The sequence below is a fragment of the Meles meles genome, chromosome X, assembly GCF_922984935.1.
Source record: "Meles meles chromosome X, mMelMel3.1 paternal haplotype, whole genome shotgun sequence".
Classification (NCBI taxonomy): Eukaryota; Metazoa; Chordata; class Mammalia; order Carnivora; family Mustelidae; genus Meles; species Meles meles.
Window position 1 is genome coordinate 6073153 of NC_060087.1, and position 20822 is coordinate 6093974.

Sequence of the window (20822 nt, forward strand, 5' to 3'; positions counted from 1 at the left end):
ATCCACCCCAAGGGACAGCACCGGGCCTGGGGATTTCCTGGCAATAGGTGCTCCATAAACATGTGTTGAGTCAATGTGTGTTAAATGTGTGGCGACTTCTGATTCATAGTGTACGTATTTTTAGTAATGCTGCTTATAATCAGAATATATATTTGTGCCCCTCTGGGAAATGATGACAGCTAAGACTGCAAAAAGGAAATAGGAGAAACAAAGGGCCTGCTGCTAATATCAAGAAAATACGTCATCCTCCATCCACACAGCAGGACAACAGATGACTAAGTGAAAATGGTCAAGGTCAGGTCTCAAGGACAATTGCTGGGATTTTCGGGTCCAGTGCTATCTTCATGCAGGCAAGATCTGGGGTCAGGGGAATCTTTTATCAGTCCCACAGAGGCAGCAACTCCTGGTATCATCATTCATTTCTGCAGAGTTTACAGAGTGGACCTCTCCATATTCTTTGGGTTTTGAGACTCTAACTTTCTTTACTTAATAGGATGCTGCTCATAGTGCGGGCATGGTCAAGAACATACTAGCAAAACGGGATAAATGGTAGGGGACTTGTCCTGTCTGTTTCTGGGTCTAATAATGGCATCCTCATCTTCACATCCTTAGTAAGTCCTCACGGACCCCAGGATAAGAGCTGATTTCTTAGTGTGGCAAACTGTCTCAGTTCTCTACAACATTCTGCGGCCATCTATCTCTGTATCTGAGTTTTCAGACCCTACCCCCTTCCAACTTCCTTTTCCCATGGATCTTTAAATATGGGACTCCAACCCCATCTTCATGAAAAACTGAAAGAAAAGCACATTCAATAGATCAGATTTTCAAGAACCCTAAGGTCAGTGACTCTGACCAATAATGATTGATTTTTTTAAAAAAATGAGCAAGACTACATACCAGGCACTGAGTTTAAAAAGAAAAAGAAAAAAGGGAAGAGGGAGAGAAAAGCTTTTATTTGAATTATTTCACTTTATTTTTATTGTTGTTGTTTTTTTTTTAAGTAGGCTCCATGCTGGGCCTGAAACCCAACATGGGGCTTAAACTCACCAAACTGAGATCAAGACCTGAGCTTATACCAGGAGTCATTCACTTAACCCACTGAGTCACCCAGGCGCTCTGAACTGTTTTACTTTAATACTCAAAAAATTCCATCAACGTGAATGTAAAGCAACAATCACTCAGTAAGTATAAGTGCCTTCATCCAAGAGCAGACAAGTGGCAAATAAACACAGGGACGATGACCAGCATCTTTAGCCATTAGGGAGGTACACATTAAAATCACAATGGAATACACTATTAAAAGGGTAATTTTTTAAAAGATTTTACTTACGTATTTGAGAGAGAACACAAGGGGGGGGAGGGTGAAGGGAGAAACAGAAAAGAGAGACAGAGAAAAACAGACTCCCCGCTGAGCAGGAAGCCCTACCAGGCTCAATCCCAGGACCTGATGATCATGACCTGAGTTGAAGGCAGACACTTAACCAACTGGAGCCACCCAGGCTGCCCTAAATGGGTCAATTCTTTTTAAATGACAATACCCACTGCTAAGCACAAATGTGTGACAACTAGGACTCTATGACTGGTCGTGAGGGAAACAGCACAGCGACCCTGCAAACCAGCGAGGCAGTTTTGTATACAGCTGAACATGCAGTAAACACAGGACGCAGTGATCACTCCCTACAGACGGGCACAGGAGGAATGAAAACGCGGGTCCACACACAGACGCGGGTACGAATGTGTATAGGGACATGATTCGTGATCAGCAAGCCTGGAAACAATCTCGTGTTCCTCCACCGGTGGGTGGATACACGAGCTATTGTAAATACATCCACACCAGGGTAACACTGTCCAGCAATCCACACGAAAGGGCTCTGAGGCACGCAAAGGAGAACCGCTGAGCCGTGAAAGCACTATGCTCAGGGAAAGAAGTCAGACAGCAATGCCTCAAAATCTGTTCGCTTATATGAGACTTTAGAAAGGCAAAACTATGCACAGAGATCAGATCAGTGGTTGCCAGACACTGGCACAGGGAGGAGCACTGAGTATAAGGGCAAGACAGCACTTGGGCAGGACTGTGATGGTGACCCCACAGTTACACGCCACTGTCAATACTCAACAAACTGTACCCTTAAAATGGGTGCATTTTACTGGAGGTAACTTAGACATCAGTAAAGCTTGGCATAAAAAATACTTCATCCATCCGTAGAAAGAAACACAAGAACCTTGTTATAGAATCATCAAGCAGGAGCTCGTACTTGCAATGTATGTTTATTTGTCGATTTACAAACCAGTACCCACATCAGTAAGGATGTCTCACAGCAGAGATACGGACTTGGGAAAACATCTGTTATTAATGAACTTGGACATAAAATCATATTTCCCATAGTTTTCTTGGTACTTTGGATTTTTTTCTTTTTCTTTCTTTTTTGCTCAGCTTCTTGGCCGATGGGGACAATGCTGTGATGTCACAATATGACAGAGCAAATACAAGCTGACCATTTCCTGGCGTTCACTTGTACATGAGGGATCACTCTTGACTCCAGTAGGTTCTGTGTTTTCAGACATCTTTTTAAGCTACTCAAAAATGTTTCGGTGTTAGTTTTACATAAACTCGATGTCGTCTCTAGATTCACTGACCCACATGCGGGTAAGGTATAGTGCATGCCAGTCTGTTGGGTATTTTCCCTGAAAATTACCTCTCACCTTGCTTCTGACTTGGGATAGCTACCACGCAGCGTGAAAGTGAGCACCACTATTGATCTATATAGCTTTTAATAATGCAGACTTTCTGATATCAACATTTACTTTTGATTCTTAAAAAACGTTCTAATATTCTCTTCCCGTGTGCAACAAATTGCTATAAACATCCTCTCCGGACCTTTATACTCATCCGCTTAGAGAGCCCTGCTCTGGTTGGCTTCTTCTCCTCAATGTACTTCAAGATCTTCCACAAACTCAATTTCTTTGCCAAGTCTTATATATCTTCCTGGACCCATCCTATCTGACATGCATTAGCCATGCATCTGACTAACCTTTTCCCACTTATCTTTCCATTTATTGAAAGCTATCCCCCCGGCCCCCCGCCGTCTTTTATCAGTCTAGGACATTTCTTAAGAACATTTAAAGAAAATTCTGCCGTATGTTTTTCAGGGATTTCCAGAAACGAGTGTGAATAGTCTGTTAGCCTCTTATGGGTAATTAATGTCCTTAGTCTCACCTTTCCAGGTTAGGAGTTTTTTCAGTTTCCTTTCCTGTCACTTAATGGAGTGTCAGGATTATGCCCCCCGCCTTTGTTTGGTGACCTTCATTGTGTGGAGCTCATTAAAACTTAGGGATTCCCCATAGTCTGCTCCTGACAGGCCCTATTTGCCACTTCCCATTGCTGTGTTTAATCTTCACGTTTTCTGTTTAATTTCTAAGTTGTTTTGCTGTAAGTCAGAATCTGTAAGTATAAACCAGGGTTTTTCAACTCATCACTATCAACTGGGGCCGAATACTTTTGTATTGTCAAGAGCCGTCTTGTGCATTGCAGGCTGCTGGGCAGCACCACCTGCCTCTGCCTACGAGACATCAGTAGCAACCCCCCTACCCAGCTGTGCCAACCAAAAACGTCTCAGACACTGCCGAGCATCTCCTGGGAGCTGTGATCCTCACCCTCCTCCCCCGCTCCATTGAGAACTGCTACAATGAAGTGACCCTCTCCTTTTAAAAGAAGACCCCTGGCACCAACAGCCTGGCTGCTATCACCAATGAGCATAATGACGCCGTTAAATTTGTCAGCAAGCTGCAAGTAATACTTAAAAGCCAAAAAATTTCTTAGGAAAAAGGAAATACTCCTTTTCCTAGGGAAGGCTAAGAAAGTCTTTCTTCCCACCAAGGAGACATGGTAGGACATTGTTTCAGGCGTATACTCCACTTCTCCAGAAAAGCGTCTCCTAAAGAAGAGCCATCCCTCCCAAAAACAAGCTCACCTTCCCCCCCCCCCCAACACCTGCATGGAAACAGGCAGGCCGCACCAAAACCCTTCATGTTTCCACCATTTGAACAGTGGGCAGAACAATGCCACTCCCCATCTCGCAGAAGCGGTAAGAGGATTACATGAGTTAAGCTAGGCAGAGCATCAGAAACATACTATGTCGTAGTAACTGCTGCTATAAGGAGTAGCTTTTAACATCATTACAGCCAGAAACTACCACTACTCATTCACTTTTTCGTGGTCTCATTTCATATCAGCTAGTACTTACAGACATTCCCTCCAGACATTCTGCTAAAGCAATGTCACTGTTCCCAAGGTTACAGGCTATAAGGAGCCGATGAGGATAATGAAAGTGCAAATAAGATGACAAAGCACCAGAAGGGGGCACCCAAGTGTGTCTGGAGGAATCCGGGAGGGCTTCCTGGAGGAAGTGATAGTTGAGCTGAGACCTGCATGACAACAGGGTATTTTCTAGGGGGGCAAGAAGAATGGAAGGCATTTCACTAGGAGATAACACAAAGACCAAGACCGAAAGTCCAAGGGCACAAGGCATTGTGACTTTTAGGAAGTCACTGTCAGTGAAAACAAAACGAGGGGATTTGTTGAAAATGAGACTGAAGAGCAAGCTAGGGCCAACTCACGACAAGCCTTGCATAGAAACTGCAGCCTTACCCAGAATGCACGGAGAGCACAAATGTCATGGGATGTTAACAGCTGAAGTGTGGGAGGGGCAGGGTCATCCAAGACCATGGGAAATACTACGTCAAACCAAAAAGAGTTCTTGACTCCAGGATTTCCCGAAACATTTAAAATGCCAAAGGTGGTTATGAGTTTCCAGAAAGAAAAATTGTAAGCAGCAATTCCCAAACAGAGCAGAGCTCTGAAAGGGATCCAGACTCTGAAATATCGCCGAGCAAATGAGAAGACATTAGAGACTGTTTAGACAAAGGAATTTCATTGTCAGAGCTCCACATGAGACATGTCACTGTAATCCGACCATGGATGGAGTAAATGGAATGGGAGTAAGCGGGGAAGCAGGAGAGAAACAGGGAGAGAGACCCCTGCAATATTCCAAAAAGGATAACAACAGGCTCAGACAAGGCTGTGGGCAGCGGACATGGAGAGGGCAGAATGCCCTGGAGTGGTCTTAGGAGGCAGGAATGATGTGTGGTGGGTAATGACTGGGTCGTGAGCCAGAGGGGGAAGTACAGGAAGATCACCAAATCTCCACCGGAAGCAGCAGGTGACATGGTGGAACCGTCACCAAGACAGAAATGACAGGAAGAAGGAACTGGCTGGAGGAGGAAGTGAGCGAGTGGTGTCCTAGTGCACGGAGACTGAGGCGGTCTGCACGTCAGGCTGCAGGCAGGAAGTGAGGAGCCATCCACAGTGAAGCCCGCTGAAACCACTGGCATGCACAGGGCTGGCTGGAGAGAGCACTGCCCAGAAAGAGGAGCAGGTGATCCAGCCCAGACACGCAGAATAACACCACTTCCACGACACAGAGAAGGAGCCTGAAAAACATGGCGACGAAGTGACGTGAGAAAGCAGAGCGTGCTGTCACGGGCACACATAGTTACAGAGACAGGAACAGCTTCAGAGAGAGGCGAAGCTAGGAAGAACAGCAGACATCCCATACCAGACGTTTTGACAACACCCCTCGTGGGGAACAAGCGTGGGAGCCCTTGTTCAGCGGCTCTCGAAGTTGAATGTGCCTCAGAATCCCCCGGAGGCTTCTGCAAACCCATGCTTGGGGAGCCCACCCCCAGAATTTCTGATTCTGATGCCAATGCTGCTGGAGAGCACACCTCTAAGAAAAGCAATCCTAAACTTTCTTTAGAAATGAGGGTTGGGGAAAACAAAAATGTTTCATCTATTGCTCTCGGGCCCTCTGATTCCAGAAGATGGAAGTGATTCATTTTATTGCATTCTTGTTCCAGTATCACGAGCCCAAACCTACCACATTTCACCAAACATAGCAGGGTTGACGAAACGTAAGACACATTGTTTATTTAGGTAATGCTAAGGAGAAAAGGATACCAGTAATTATGCAATGTGGTTGACTGTAAGCAGCACGCTGATTTTAGAAGTATGAATTCTTGCAAGTATGTACATTTCGGAATTGGTAAAACGTGGCCAACCTTCTCTGCTGGGGCCATCTTGGAAAAGTCTAATTAGAAGCCTGTGTCCCAGCAGGAAATATAATTCTATGCCTCCCCTGCTTTTCATCTGCTGGTTTACACAACATATCAACATAGACCTCCCAGATCCAAGGGCTCTGCTCCTCATAAATAACTGGGTTCTTCACCTGTACCCCTCAAAAGCATCTAATGCCACATAGCCCCGGTTCTTCAGCAGCTCTCAAAACTCACACACCAATGTGCAGGGACATTTCATAATGAGTCCTCCATCTCCCACATTTACCAAGGACGATCAGTAGCTACACCCAGAATGTTCCAGCCCAGACAGCCTACTACAGAGAACATCCATTCAAAAAATGCCATTGCCATAATCAGCAAAAGCTCAAAGAAACAGAACACCCTCGATTAATTCATTATCTCTTATAAATCATGGTTACCATTTATTAGAAATGAACTGCATGACAGATGTTTCTACCTATATGTACTTTCTCAAAAGAACCACTCAAGGTAGATACTTTAATGTGAATACAAGTCTCAGATGGTAGTAGACCCAAGATTCTACAAACAATGAGGCATTAATTTCCAGAACATCAAATTTCTGTACACAAGCTATTTGCGTACTCCCTTAGCCAGATCCTGGCCAGTGTCCACAGACAAAATACCTCAGCAAACCCAAAGCACAAGTGACACTTTCACCTTTTGTGGTACCTAAAAAAAGTCTCTCGTTCCGGTGTCCAAGGAAGACCACAGGAAGTCAGAGTAACACAGTTATCTCTATTCCTCCAGAGGTACCACGCTGCGGCAATTCTGCTTACCCCTTCTGTACCCCTTGGCTCTCAGACCTGCAAGTGGAAGGTGATCTGTCGACTTCAAAGGGATATCCCAAAGCCAGGTGTTTCTGGTGACGTTATGCTATAATAAATAACCACGTTTTATCTCCAACATGCCCTTGTAAGATGGAACAATTTATATATGTTCTACAAAGCATAAAAATGGGTACACGGAGGTAAGTTGATCAGAAACAGAGCTGGCCGTGAGTCTATCTGGAGACCCTTCTAGGGTCTAACCCCGAAGCCATACTTCCTCCCAGGAGACCCACACCTAGAAGGAGCCACAGCTAGAATGTTCCTACCCAGGAAACTCCTTATAGAGAGGGCCAATCCATGACTCACCATTAACACAGCACACAAAGGTCAACCAAAGAAATCCCTTATACAAACAGTCGCCAACGTGAAGCCTTTTTCCTGAGGAGGGTGCTTTGAAACGACAGGCGGGAAACCTGATCCCTACCTGAATGACCCAGGGGAGAGTCCAGTAGTAGCAAATCTTCCAAGAGGATCAAAATTGCCCGTTATTTTTAAAACCTGAAACTTAAAATAATTCCAGACCCCTCAGCCACATGTTGCAAAAACTGCCAGATAAGTTATACACATGGAATTGATTCCAACAATCTGCCAAAGAAAGGGGGGGGGCTGTCCTCTCAAATTTGGCAATGTCAATTTCCATATGGAAAGAATTACTGGAACTCGGCAGAGATGGAGGGGGTCGGGGAGGGAGGAGTGCCATGAGCCGAACCCTTCTGGGCTATCAGGCATGCAGCACCAAATGCTGTCAGAGCAGGAATCCCTTCCTGCCGGGGAAGGCAGGCTCCAGCAAAAGCTTATTTCATCCTTTAAAGGTGGCGTCCCACGTTCGAGGTTTTTGTGGTTGCGCTTGCGCGGGCTCTTGTTCCGTACGTAAGGGCTTCTTCTAAATCTGAGAGTAATGAGTCTTTTGTATTAGAGCTCTGGTATTTGGCAAGGCATCATTAGTAATCGTTTGAGCCTGAGCTACCTGCAGGATTTCGGCTCTCCGACATGTGGGAAAATGCTGACCCGACATCTGTTTTCCAGTAAGAGCCTGTTTTGACAAAATCTGAAAGTACATTTGTGTTGCCCCCAGGTGCTGGAAGGTCAAGCGCAGATCCCAGGTCATGCAGAAAACCTGGCTCCCTTTTAATTAGCTGCACTCTTCCTGGATGGTTTCAAACGCAAATGGGCTCCAGGAAACCAGAGAAGAATGAAGTCACTACAAGAATACCCACGTTTCTCGGGTCTGGCTGGCTGGGAGACATTTCTTTAAAAAGCATCATTCCTACAGTCTGCTTCTGTGTTTAGATACGGCTTTCAGGTTTCCTCTGAAATTTGGTAAAACCGTGCGGCTCACTGAAATCATCCTCAGCCTTCCCCAGTTCACTGCAACTGCCAAATGTATTTACAAAAAGCCGATCCTATCTAAATCCTCAATATTGGACATTGTGGCCTAAAGATGAGCAGCAGCTCCTGGGACCTTGTTAGAAATGCAAAATCTCTCTCCCCTACCTCTGAAAACCTTCCACTGCATTTTAACAAGTTCCCCAGGTGATATGCATGCACCGATGAAGCCAGCGGACACCAAACTATGGGTGTGCAAACTAAACTGGTACTGCCTATTTCTGTAAATAAAGTCTTAATATCTTGTTTATTTATTTGAAAGAGTGAGCAAGAGAGAGAGCACAAGTAGGAGTATGGGCAGGGGGAGAGAGAGAAGCAGACTCCCTGCTGAGCAGGAAGCCCAACTTGGTGCTCAATTCTAGGACCCCAAGATCACAACCCGAGACAAAGAGAGACGCTTAACCGACTGAGCCACCCGGGCACCCCACAAACAAAGTTTTAGTGAGATAGAGCCAAGCCAAGGCCGTCCATTTGTCTATGCTTGCTCTCACCCTATAATGGCAGATTGAGAAGATGCAGATACGTACCCCCTGGTGCTTCACAGAAAATGCTTACCCACACTTGTCCAAACCTTTATTGTTGGGGGAAAGGGTGACGAAGCTAGACTCCTAAAACACTGAAAGCATAGCAGGAAGGCACCATGACGATAAGGGAGGCTGTCTTTTCTTTTGATAAGACATCCGCTTGACCCATGACATAATGAAAATCATCAGGGAAATTTCTAGGCTCTTTCAAGTTAACTTCCCCAATGTCCAGCACCATTTTTTGCCCCCATGAACTGCCAAAGAAATAGTGTCTGTCGTTATGAAATTCACAGGCAGAGAAGATGTAGTTAATGAACGTAACATGGCATCACCTGTACAACTAATGAAGGCATTAGGAAGACACAGTTTTTTAATATGCAGTCCTGCTCACTTAAGGTATATGGGATAGGGTTAAAGAGAAATCCCTAGAGAAACAGCAGGTGGGAAGCTTGTAACAGAAGCCACCACTGCCCCTATAGGAAGGGCTGACAGACTCCATCTCTCCACAACTTCCTTCTTTTCCCCTCCCTCTGCCTTTGCCCAACACTTGATTTTAAAGTCTACCCCCTGCAAGACCTCTGAGGAGATGCCACCTCTAGGTCTGGCAGAAATGAGAAGACTTCCAAAAGGAGCCCCAGCTCTGGGGACCGCCCCACATCACTCTCACTGAAGGAACCTGGCCAACACTATATATACAGAGTCCTGCTTAGGACAGCAGCTGAGGGGCACCTGGGTGGCTCAGTCAGTTAAGCATCTGTCTGCCTTTGGCTCAGATCATGATCTTAGGGTCCTAGAATCGAGACCCATGTCAAGCTCCCCGCTAAGTAGGAAGTTTGCTTCTCCCTTTCCCTCTGCCCCTCCCCCTGCTTGTGTTCTCTCTCTCCTCCTCTCCAATAAATAAATAAAATCTTAAAAAGAAGGAAAAGAAGAAGGCGGAGGAGGAGGAAGTGGAGGAAGAGGAAGGGGAGGAGGGGGAGGGGGGGAAGGAGGAGGAGGAGGAACTGCAGCTGAGGGAAAGGGGGCAAGTCCTAAGGAGGAGATCCCAGTGACTAAGGGCCTGAGACATTTGCATACCCGCAGGCATGGTGGCTTCTGGGCACCTTGCCACCCAACATCACAGCCCACACTTAGCCTGCAGAGCCTGTAGCCATCTTACGGAGCTTGGTGTCTCTGCTTATACGTTAATGGTCTGCGGGGAGGCGACCCTTTAGCGAACTGCAGAGGATCCATCCTAATGTGCAGTTTGGTTATTTTCAAGTAATCACTGCCTTAGAAAAATAATGAGTACTAAAAAATTTTTTTAGTTTTAAAAATCTAAAACTTGTAGGTAAGAGCCACAGAAGTCACACCAGGACTTGGATGAGCAGCAAAAGCACATGGTGGTAATCCGTACGTAATCATACCTCCCTCCCATGACACGCTCTCTCCTCCGACCCCCGCTGAATGGGCAAGGAAAGAAGTCGCCCTTGTGTCCAACCCAGAGCAAAGCAGAGTCTCATCTAATAATCCATGCCAGGGGTTCCCAAGGCGTGGTTCCCAGCACCCCCTGGGAGCATGTGGGAAATGCAGAATCTCAGCCCCACCCCACACCTGCTGAATCAGAAACCCCAAGGGAGGGGCCCTACAGTCTGAGTTTCCCAAGGCCTCCAGATGATTCTGAGGCACACTCTAGTTTGAGAATCACTGATGAGAAAATCCCTTCAAGTAAGCAAAGGCACGTTCTTTTTTTTTTTTTAAAGATTTTATTTATTTATCTGACAGAGAGAGATCACAAGTAGGCAGAGAGGCAGGCAGAGAGAGAATGAGAGGGAAGCAGGCTCCCCGCGGAGCAGAGAGCCCGATGCGGGACTCGATCCCAGGACCCCGAGACCACAACCCGAGCCGAAGGCAGCGGCCCAAACCACTGAGCCACATGTTCCTCTCTTTTTCTCTCCCGTGTGTGTGTGTGTGTGTGTGTGTGTGTGTGTGTGTGTGTGTGCAAAAGTCTGGAGGCACTGGGGATCTTATATCAGCAAATGAATGGGCAGATCCACAGGTGTCTGTCCTCTGCCCCCCACTGTCCCAGGTGGTATCTCTCCTCCACCTGGTGGACATCGCAGCAGACATGTGAAGCTGAACTGTTACTCAGAGCATCAGCTGGCAAACTGTGTCAGCAAAGCGTCAGAGAGTGAACACTGTCAGCTTTGACAGGTGTATAGCCTTGGTCACAACAACTCAACTCTGCTGATGCCATCCAAAAGGAGCCACAGACGTATGTGAATGGATGAGCATGGCTGCATTCCGACAAAACTCTATAAAAACAGGTCATGGACCAACGTGGCTCACACACTGAACCTGTTTGCCGACCGCTGAGTTAGGGTAACATGAGCTGCTGTAACAAACAAGCCCACCCATCCTGACAGCTTCTTGGAAGTTTAGTCTTGTTCCTGTTAACAATCCAGTGCAGTCTAGTATTCCCAGTGGTCAGAAGAGTTTCCTCCAATGATAATCTGGACACCTGGGATCCGGCCCCCTTCTTGTTCCACCCTCCCTGACCTCTTCCCAACGAGACACTTACATCCCATCCACAGGGATGAGTCACGACACCCCACCTCAAGGCAAACTAGTCTGAAGACGGACACCCACTTCCCAGCAACATCTCCACACTCCCGAGGGGGAAACATGGCTTTTGGTGAATATTTAGTCATTCTGTTCACAAAGAGTAAAACAGGGTGGTGGCTGGAGAAAGATGTTAAGGAAGAGCTTATATTTTATAAGATAAATGTGATGTGCATGTTTCTGTAGGTGTAACTCTATCAAGTTACAGGACAGGTGAGTAAGTATAGAACCGGAGAGGAAAAAGCACCAGTTGGTGCCTTCAGTTCTTACTGATACATAAGCAAGAGGGTTGAGGTAAAGAAGCAAAGGCTGTGTGCTCGGAGAGTAAGATGTAGGAATCTGCTATGCCCATTCCATTAAGCCCGAGTTGCAGTGGACTAAGATGAAGTGGAAAAGACCAAAAAATGGGAGGTCAAGATATCAGAGGTTGAGATTAGACAGGTACTGCCTTTCTGAGCAAGCCTGTGACAAAATTCCATTTAACTAATGAAGTAGGTTGTCCAGCCTTAGCCATGGCTACAGCATCTTACCACTTTGCCAAGAACGGCATCAAGGGGACCAGACAGGTCTACCATACCCAACACATCCAATCCCACAGACCAATTCATAAATTCTCTTAGATTGTCATTCCTTAACATTGGACTAGCCGCATAGTTAAACTCTCCGTCTTTTGGAAGATAACAAAATGCATCAAGGTTACACGACCCAACAGTTGTTAGCCTGATATTTTCTCAAATGAGCAGAAGACTTACGTCCATACAGAGTCATGTGCACAATGCTTATGGCAGCTTTCTTCGTAACTGCCAAAACTTGAGAGCAACCAAGGTATCCTTCGGTAGATGAGTGGGTAAATAACCTGTGGTACACTCAGACAATGGAAACTCAGTCTTCAAAACAAACGAGCTATGAAGTCATGAAAAGACATTGTATTACAAATGCGTATTACGACGGGAAAAAAGGCAAGCTGAAGGCAATATACATCCTGCAGAATTCCAATGCTATGACGTTCTGAAAAAGGAAAAACGATGGAGACAGTAAGAAGACCAGTGGTTACTGCAAAGGGTTGGAGGTGAAAGGGAGGGATGAACAGGCAGAGGATTTTCAGGGCAACACAGGAGAGTCTTAGTGAAAATCCTCTGTAGGAGACAATGATATGCATGTGTCAGTACACAGTTGTGCATGAGTGCAGGCAGGACGTGTACGAGAAATGTCTGTACCTTCTGCTCAGGGTGTTATCAACCTAAGACTGCTCTAAAAAATAAAGTCTATTAAATATGTGTGTTTCAGTCTTTTCCCTCATTTATCAACATGCACATAATTTTATCTGTCGGGTGGAGCGGTCCCTGGAAGACACTGTGGCCTGAGGGAAGGAAGGTGAAGCCCCACTCTGAGAGGAGGGGAGCAGGGGAGCACTAAGATGCACCCCTTAGCCCCCATCGCTGCCCGAAGTAAAACACGCACCAGACAGTGCCATCAACGTACGGATCAGCTTCTCAGGAAGCTGGATTCGGAGTCTGTAAAGAAGCGAGATAAAGTCTTCACGGCCTGTAAACAGACCTTCACATGTCCCGTCTGGGATCTTGGTACAGTTCTATACGCCAAAGGCCCTCGCCAACTGAGACTCTGGATGCAGGACACGCTGTACTTTGAAAAACTCTTATTTGAATTGCACAACTTCGAATAAACTAGTAATAAGCCAAATAGCCTGTCTCCTGGAGAGGCGGAGAGACAGAAGGGTCAGGAAGGGAAATCATAAAATAAACAAATCACCGCTATGAAAATTTATATGGCTCACTCCACCTCTGAAATGAGAGTTCAACACAGAACTGCCTACTCCTTAACACTGGTTGTTACAACAAGATGTATCTAATTCGTGAGTTTACTGGATGCCATTATCCAGCCACACTGTGTATTTTTCCATGATAGATCACGGTTTCATTTGTTGCCTCCTCCTACACAACGCATATGTGAGAGAAAATCTCATTTAGATGATGTTTTGTCTAGAGCGGCTTCCGAACAAGGCAGATGCAGAGGCTGCCGTTTCAAAGGCTCACATCCGAAAGCACAGAGCTCATTACCTGTACCTGGGGGAGCACGACACAGATGCAGCCCACGGGTGTTTATGCAGGACGCCGGCACAAAGTTCTGCCCGCTTGGCCAGCGCACCCCAGCAAACCGCCTCCCTCCCAGCACCGCCCCCGGCACCACCAGGAGCTGGGTGGGTGGCCAGGCAGCAGCTGTGGAAGCAGCTGTGGAAGCAGCCGGACCACCGTCCCGAGCGCCATCCTCACACACGCCAGCCTGGGGCAAGGGGAGATGACCAGCACAATGACCATGCAGCTGCAGTGTCCACACGGCGGAGGCAGGCCCGGCAGGAGCAGAGACACTAAAACACCCAACCCTTCACAGGAGACGGTACCTGCCATTCCGGGGCGGGGGCAAAAAACAACAGAAACTAAAGCTTTAGTTCCATATATCATTTTCCCTTCGCTTTTCTGTGTCTCACCTTTTCGTTAAAGGTGCTCTCTTTTTCAGAGAATTAATTAGTGACGAAAATTCAGTACACTTTTTTCTTTTAAGATTTTATTTATTTATTTCACAGACAGAGATCACAAGTAGGCAGAAAGGCAGGCAGAGGGTTGGGGGCGCGGGGAAGCAGGCTCCCTGCTGAGGAAAGAGTCCAATGTGGGACTTGATCCCAGGATCCCGAGATCATGACCCGAGCTGAAGGCAGAGGCTGAACCCATGGAGCCCCCCAGCCGCCCCAATTCAGTACACTTTAAAACACTGTTTAAAAGAGAAAAGGGGGGCCCAAATGGATTTTGGCTTATGTAAATTCTGACTTTTCTGAAAAGTCAGTCACTGCAATTTGGACAGGGTAGTTTCTCACTGTAAAACAATCCCATTTTGCTAACTTACATGAACATTTTCAAATATATAAAGGTTACATGTACATAGAAAGTAGAGGGGCAGCCAGCTGGCCTCAGTCAGTGGAGTGTGCAACTCTTGATCTCGGGATTTTAAGTTCAGGGGGTGTGCGGATTAAAAATAAAAAATAGAAAAGAAACAAAAGAAAAGGGAAAAGGGAAGGGAAGGGAGGGGAAAGGGAAGAGAAGAAAAAAAGGAGGGAGGGAGGGAAGGAAGGGAGTACATTATTACATACTATCAAAAGTTGATTCCTGGAGTGCCTGGATGGCTCTACTGGTAGAGCACAGAACTCCTGATCTCAGCGTTGTTAAGTTCAGGACCCACATCGGGCATACAGCTTACTTTGGGGGGGGGGGGGGGATTCCTTAGAATTAAGGGATCTTCCTGCCTAGTCAAGTTTTTTCAAGGTGCTTCCTAATTTTGCTTCTCCTTCCCTGGCTACAAAACTTGAAGCCAACAAAAACGAATTCTAGAAGAAATGTCTAGGTGAAATTTAAAGCAAAATAACATTAAAAACTTTATATTCATTAGCTAATAACACAGAAATGGACAAAAAATAAATAAAACGTGGAAGAAAACCACAAATCAGGAAGAATGCTTCGTTCTCTTACAAGCGAATCACATTCTCATAAATATTTATCAACAAAGCCACCACAGTATTCCTCCTTCTAAACCTAAGTGCACAGCTCCACTGCCGTTGTATCCGTTTCCCAGGACTTCTGTTACAAAGTAGCACAAACCAGATGGCTTTAAAAAAGGAAAAAAGCCCAGAAATTTACTCCTTCCCATTTCTGGAGGTCAGAAGTCCAAGCAAGGTGTTGGCACGGTTAGCTCCCGCACGTGGTCTCAGCCCCGGGCATAAGGCTCGCCCACAAACAGCCTTGGTTCTGCTATCCCAGCCCACCCCCTTCTACCCCAAACCCACCTTCGCACTTCCACTGCACTGAGCTACTCCTCGGCTTGAAATTCTTGATTCTTCTTCACCTACTAAAATCCTTCAAGAGTCATTCAAAGATCTGTCCTCTGAGGAGACCTTTCCCACCCACCTCCCTGTGATTCTCTCCTTTTCAGCTCTCTGCTCTCCTGACCTCCCGGCAGCACTGAATGACTTGGGTTATGGCACCATCCGTCTTCCCGTCCACAACGGAAGTTCCCTCGGGCCACAGCCCTGTAACCCCATAAAACTGAGCTCACAGGGAACGCACCAGAAAATACCTACTGGCTAACTGAATGAAGCAACAGATGCATGTGGCTGCGAGGAGTCAATGCAGTTTCGCAGCTCACTCAAATAATGACACCTTCTAAGAAAAACTTCCACGACGGGGCGCCTGGGTGGCTCAGTGGGTTAAAGCCTCTTCCTTCGGCTCAGGTCATGATTCCAGGGTCTTCGGATCGAGCCCCACATCGGGCTCTCTGCTCAGCAGGGAGCCTGCTTCCTCCTCTCTCTCTCCGCCTGCCTCTCTGCCTACTTGTGATCTCTGTCAAGTAAATAAATTAAAAAAAAAAAAAAAAGAAAGAAAGAAAAACTTCCACGATTTCTTTCCCTCAGTTCTTGGTCTTTGCACTGTGGAAGGATTCCGCAGGACAAATCAGCAGATTAATAAAAACTGCCCATAGATGTCCAAATAGAAAGGGACCGCACCCCTTACGAGGATGACTATGGATCTGAAACCATGCGTTTTTAGGACAGCTGTATTCTCGAGTGTGTGTTACCAACAGGTGTTTCCATGACAATACAAGTTCACATGACAACAACCTGAGCATAGTTGGAGGAAAAACGATAAAGCAAGACAGGATACCCTTAGAATTCCTTTGATACTAAAGAGGTTTTAGCAAGTTCTTGGAATTTATAAATATCACGGATCTTTGAAATGCTGGATGCAAAGACCGTCATCCCACACTTTGCCTGCTTCTCTCTGCCTGCAGTGCCCTACCTAGTCTTGCCTGTCTTGCAAAATCTGCAGAGTTTCAAACTGCACCTTCTATCCTGTGCCATCCAGCCTGCAGGGTCACCTGCCCTGCCCAAAACAACTTTCTGGTGCTTAAAAGCTACTCCCCTAATTCACTGCTTCTAATTCTCAGATGTGTTGTTCATGCATTTCTGTTGCAAATGCCTCAACTTGACCACAAGCTCCTTGAAGAAGAGAGACCACATCATGTCCTCATATCTCTGTAGGAACTGTCATGCATCTGTTTCTCTCCTTACTCTGCAATGTTTCCAACTTCAGCTAAAAGTAAACAGCAGAATCCTGAAGTTTTCAACGTTCAACTCTCTCCCTGCACCCCGCAGGCTTAAAGCACTGCTGAGCAAATCAGACTAAATCTGAGACAGTAAGCCATCTCTCACTGCCTAGCAGACCTAGCTAGGCCAGGTCAACAGCACTGAAAACCAAAAAAACACCATGATAAACACCATTAAATGAGAAGGCTGAAATTTTCCACTAAAGCAAAGCAAAGCTTTCCCATGACAAAGTTACTTTAAAATCCTGTTTTTATTTCTGACACGTAATTATTATTACACATAAGCTGGGCTGAGTGAATTTATACTTTTTTTGAAATATAGTCAAGAAAAATTATAACTGTAATATTAAGTGTAAATATTTGAAAGGATTCGGGTGTCAAGCATTCTACTCTAGTACAATGTACTGAAAAATTGGTTGTAATACTGCACTCAAATGTGAAGACTACATTTATTATTCGTTTGTGGATATATATGTATGTATCTTCACATATGTATACCAAGTATACATGTGTGTGTATATACATGTACACACATACACATATGCTTCGGTTGTTTTGCTTACTTAATTAAGATCAGTTTTGGGGCGCCTGGGTGGCTCAGTGGATTAAAGCCTCTGCCTTCAGCTCAGGTCATGATCCCAGGATCCTGGAATCAAGCCCCGCATCGGGCTCTCTACTCGGCGGGGAGCCTGCTTCCTCCTCTCTGTCTGCCTCTCTGCCTGCTTGTGATCTCTGTCTGTCAAATGGAAAAGTAAAATCTTAAAAAAAAAAAAAAAAAAAGATCAGTTTTATTCCTTGGATTATTAGAGTTTGGGCAGTGGCTTCATCTCCCACCTTTATAAAACCCCACCTTTATAAAAGCTGTAAGTCTTTGAGAAATTCCAGCTAGGCTTTCCATAGTCGAATCTCTTACTCCCGTAGTTTTATAAAGGGTTTTGGGTGGGGTTTTTCTGTTTTTAATATTTGGAGTTGTCTCTGTCCTCATGTTCTTTCTATGGGATCCAGGTGCCCCTCCCCCACCACCTTCCAGAGTGAGTGTCCAAGCCAGTCAGGGTTTACCCATCCTTGTTGCTTGGGTTCATGGCCTTCCAGAAGAGACGTCCATGTTATTCAGAGTCTGAGCCATAAGACAGATGAAAAATACTACTGATGACTGGTAACAATTTCCGATTTATATCAAGAAGCCCACAGTGTCTTTCATTGGTATGACAAGGTAAAGTCAAGAACAAAGAATACCACAAACCAATGCAATAGACAGCTATGAACACATTAAGGGGACAAGAAATGAAGAAGTTCTCCGAAGGAGAAGTACCATGTCTGATGAAGGAGGAGGTTATGTTTAGGCACACAACCTTGAAATTAAGAGAGCCAACCATGAGGCACCTGGGTGGCTCAGTGGATTGAGCCTCTGCCCTTGGCTCAGGTCATGATCCCAGTGTCCTGGGATCAAGCCCCCCATCAGGCTTTCTGCTCAGCAGGGAGCCTGCTTCCTCCTCTCTCTCTGCCTGCCTCTCTGCCTACTTGTGATCTCTGTAAAATAAATAAATAAAATCTTAAAAAAAAAAAGAGAGAGAGAGAGAGCGCCAACCATGTACCCTTCCTACATATAACGTAACCTTTCCTAGCATCAACAGGAACTTAAATTATCCTTGATTTTTATTGTAACCATCAATCCTGACTTCGACGCTCTCCATTACAGAAGTATAGTGAAGCCTTAAGTTATAAAATCAAGAAAATCAAGAATGCTTCCCTCAAAATGCATCTTGCTTTATATGGCTTCCCCAGGTCTCTCTAGACTGGAGACATGCAATGCTTAATATGGTACACAAGTATCTTGATGTGGCTTCTTCCCCAGAGGTACAGTCAACCTTCCTTTTTAGTCAAATCTCCCCTGAAGGCTTCTGTGCTGTAAGAGAGCATTTTGCATGCTCTGGATGTTCAGCAGCCCAGCTCGTCTCCAGGGCCTCCCAGCTAGGAAAAGGCAGGAGCCATGCAGAAGAGCGGCTTCTGGTGCGGGGCCTCCGCATGCAGCTCAGCCTCCGGCCCCACCAGCGCCAAGTTCCCTGGTTCTCGGACTCAGCTGGGCTCTGCGTTTTCATCGCCCCCCAAGTCACTTCCTGTGCCATTTGCTGACAAGCCATCCTGGACCAGTCTCGGCACATCCTGGCAGAAGTGCGGCATCTGCCCCCCTCCCACCCACCCAACATCACCTGTCACCACAGCAGCTGAGGGGCCCTTACTATCCTGCAGCCCAGCCCAACAAGCCCTGCCTCATGGGGCCAATTCCAGGACAGATGGAAGAGACGCTGTGCAGCTGCCCAAGGAGAAACCATCACAGCTTTTAGCCTGGAGTGATTGGCAACTGGCATGCTCATCCTTTCAGACGTGAGCTTCTGTATGCTCTGATGATCTCTTACGGCAGAAAAGCCCTGTGGTTTGGGGGAAAACGGTATGACGGACACACACACACACACACACTTCTCTTTCCAACTAATTTCCAGCAAAGTATTAAAGCCCTCTGGGTCCCAGAAAGGATGAATGTATATTTATGTTCCATTTCAGTAGGTTGACCTTCCGTATGATTCTGACTTCCAATACTGTTGGGATAATAGGGAGAATTTCCAAACTCTGTCCTTTGCAGGAAGGCAGACCGCTCCACTCTGGGGCACAGAGGTGTGTCTCTGAAGCCTGGTGCACCTTCAAAGAGATCCCGAGAAGAAATCACTCTTGGGCGCCTGGGTGGCTCAGTGGTTTAAGCCGCTGCCTTCGGCTCAGGTCATGATCTCAGGGTCCTGGGATCGAGTCCCACATCGGGCTCTCTGCTCGGCAGGGAGCCTGCTTCCCTCTCACTCTCTCTGCCTGCCTCTCCGCCTACTTATGATCTCTCTCTGTCAAATAAATAAATAAAATCTTAAAAAAAAAAATTAAAAAAAAAAAAAATCACTCTTGATCCCCTGCGACCTGACACTACACACGGCTGTGTCCGCAGTTCCCTTTATTCCTAGAAACCCCGGGGTTCCTGAATAAACAGCTGAAGAGCTTCTCTCACAGTAGATCATTTATCATTTGTAGCAATTTAGAATCCCTAAAGTCAGCTTTAGAAAATAACTTTGTTTCATTTTTGAATTTGAATATCAGAGTGGCAAACCTTTGACCAATCTCCTTCCAAACACTAACTTCAAAATCATCTTGTATCTTTCAGGAGGAATCACTCCCTGGACTATACAAACACACAGGCAGGGTTCACACAGATGTTGACGGCAGCACTATTCACAATAGCTGGCAGGTGGGCACAACCCAAATGTCGAATAAAGGATGAGTGAATACACAAACCGCACTGGATATATTCCACACACTATGATCCAGCCCCAGAAATGAACAAAATATTGATACGTGCTACTGTGTGGATAAACCTTGATGCTCAGGGAGACAACCTCAGTGACAGGAGCCAGACACACAAGGATAAATAACTGTGTGGTTCCACTGACAGGCAAGACCCAGAAGATGCCAGCCCATGGAGACAAAAAAATAGGCTGGTAGTTGCCACGGCTGGGGGAGGGGAAAAGACAGAGTCACAGCATCTAATGTTGGAATGATGAAAAGGTTTCCTGCTGAATATACTAAACCCCAATGAACTACTTAGCTTTATTTTATGTGAATTTTACCTCACTTCTTTTTATTCATGATTTAAAAGGTATGACACAGGTTTTGCTACATTATCTCTGTCCTAAGACAATTTGTTTTCCTTCTTGAGAGAAAGCATTCAGCCCACCTATAAAATCTCACAGTGTGTCACCTTCTGAAAAGCCTCTCAGAGGATTCTAAGAGTAAGTGGTCTTAAGGGGGAAGATTCCCTACCCTATGGACCTAACACCCAAAAGGCAAAAATAGTTGTAGTTTATCTACCCCAGATCAAATAAAGGGAACAGAAGTTAAGATGCACTGGTGGACCATTATAGGTGGATTAAAGCAGAAGGATCTGACATTTTACCAGGTAAAGAAAATGATATGAAAATACAGTCCCAGGCTACTGAAAATACAGCCTGCGGTGACCAGCAGCATCAGCATCACCCGAGAATGTCTTAGAAAGGCAGGATCTCGGCCCCACCCAGAACTAGAGGATCGAAATCTGCCTTTTAGCACACTCTCCATGCATCCCCAC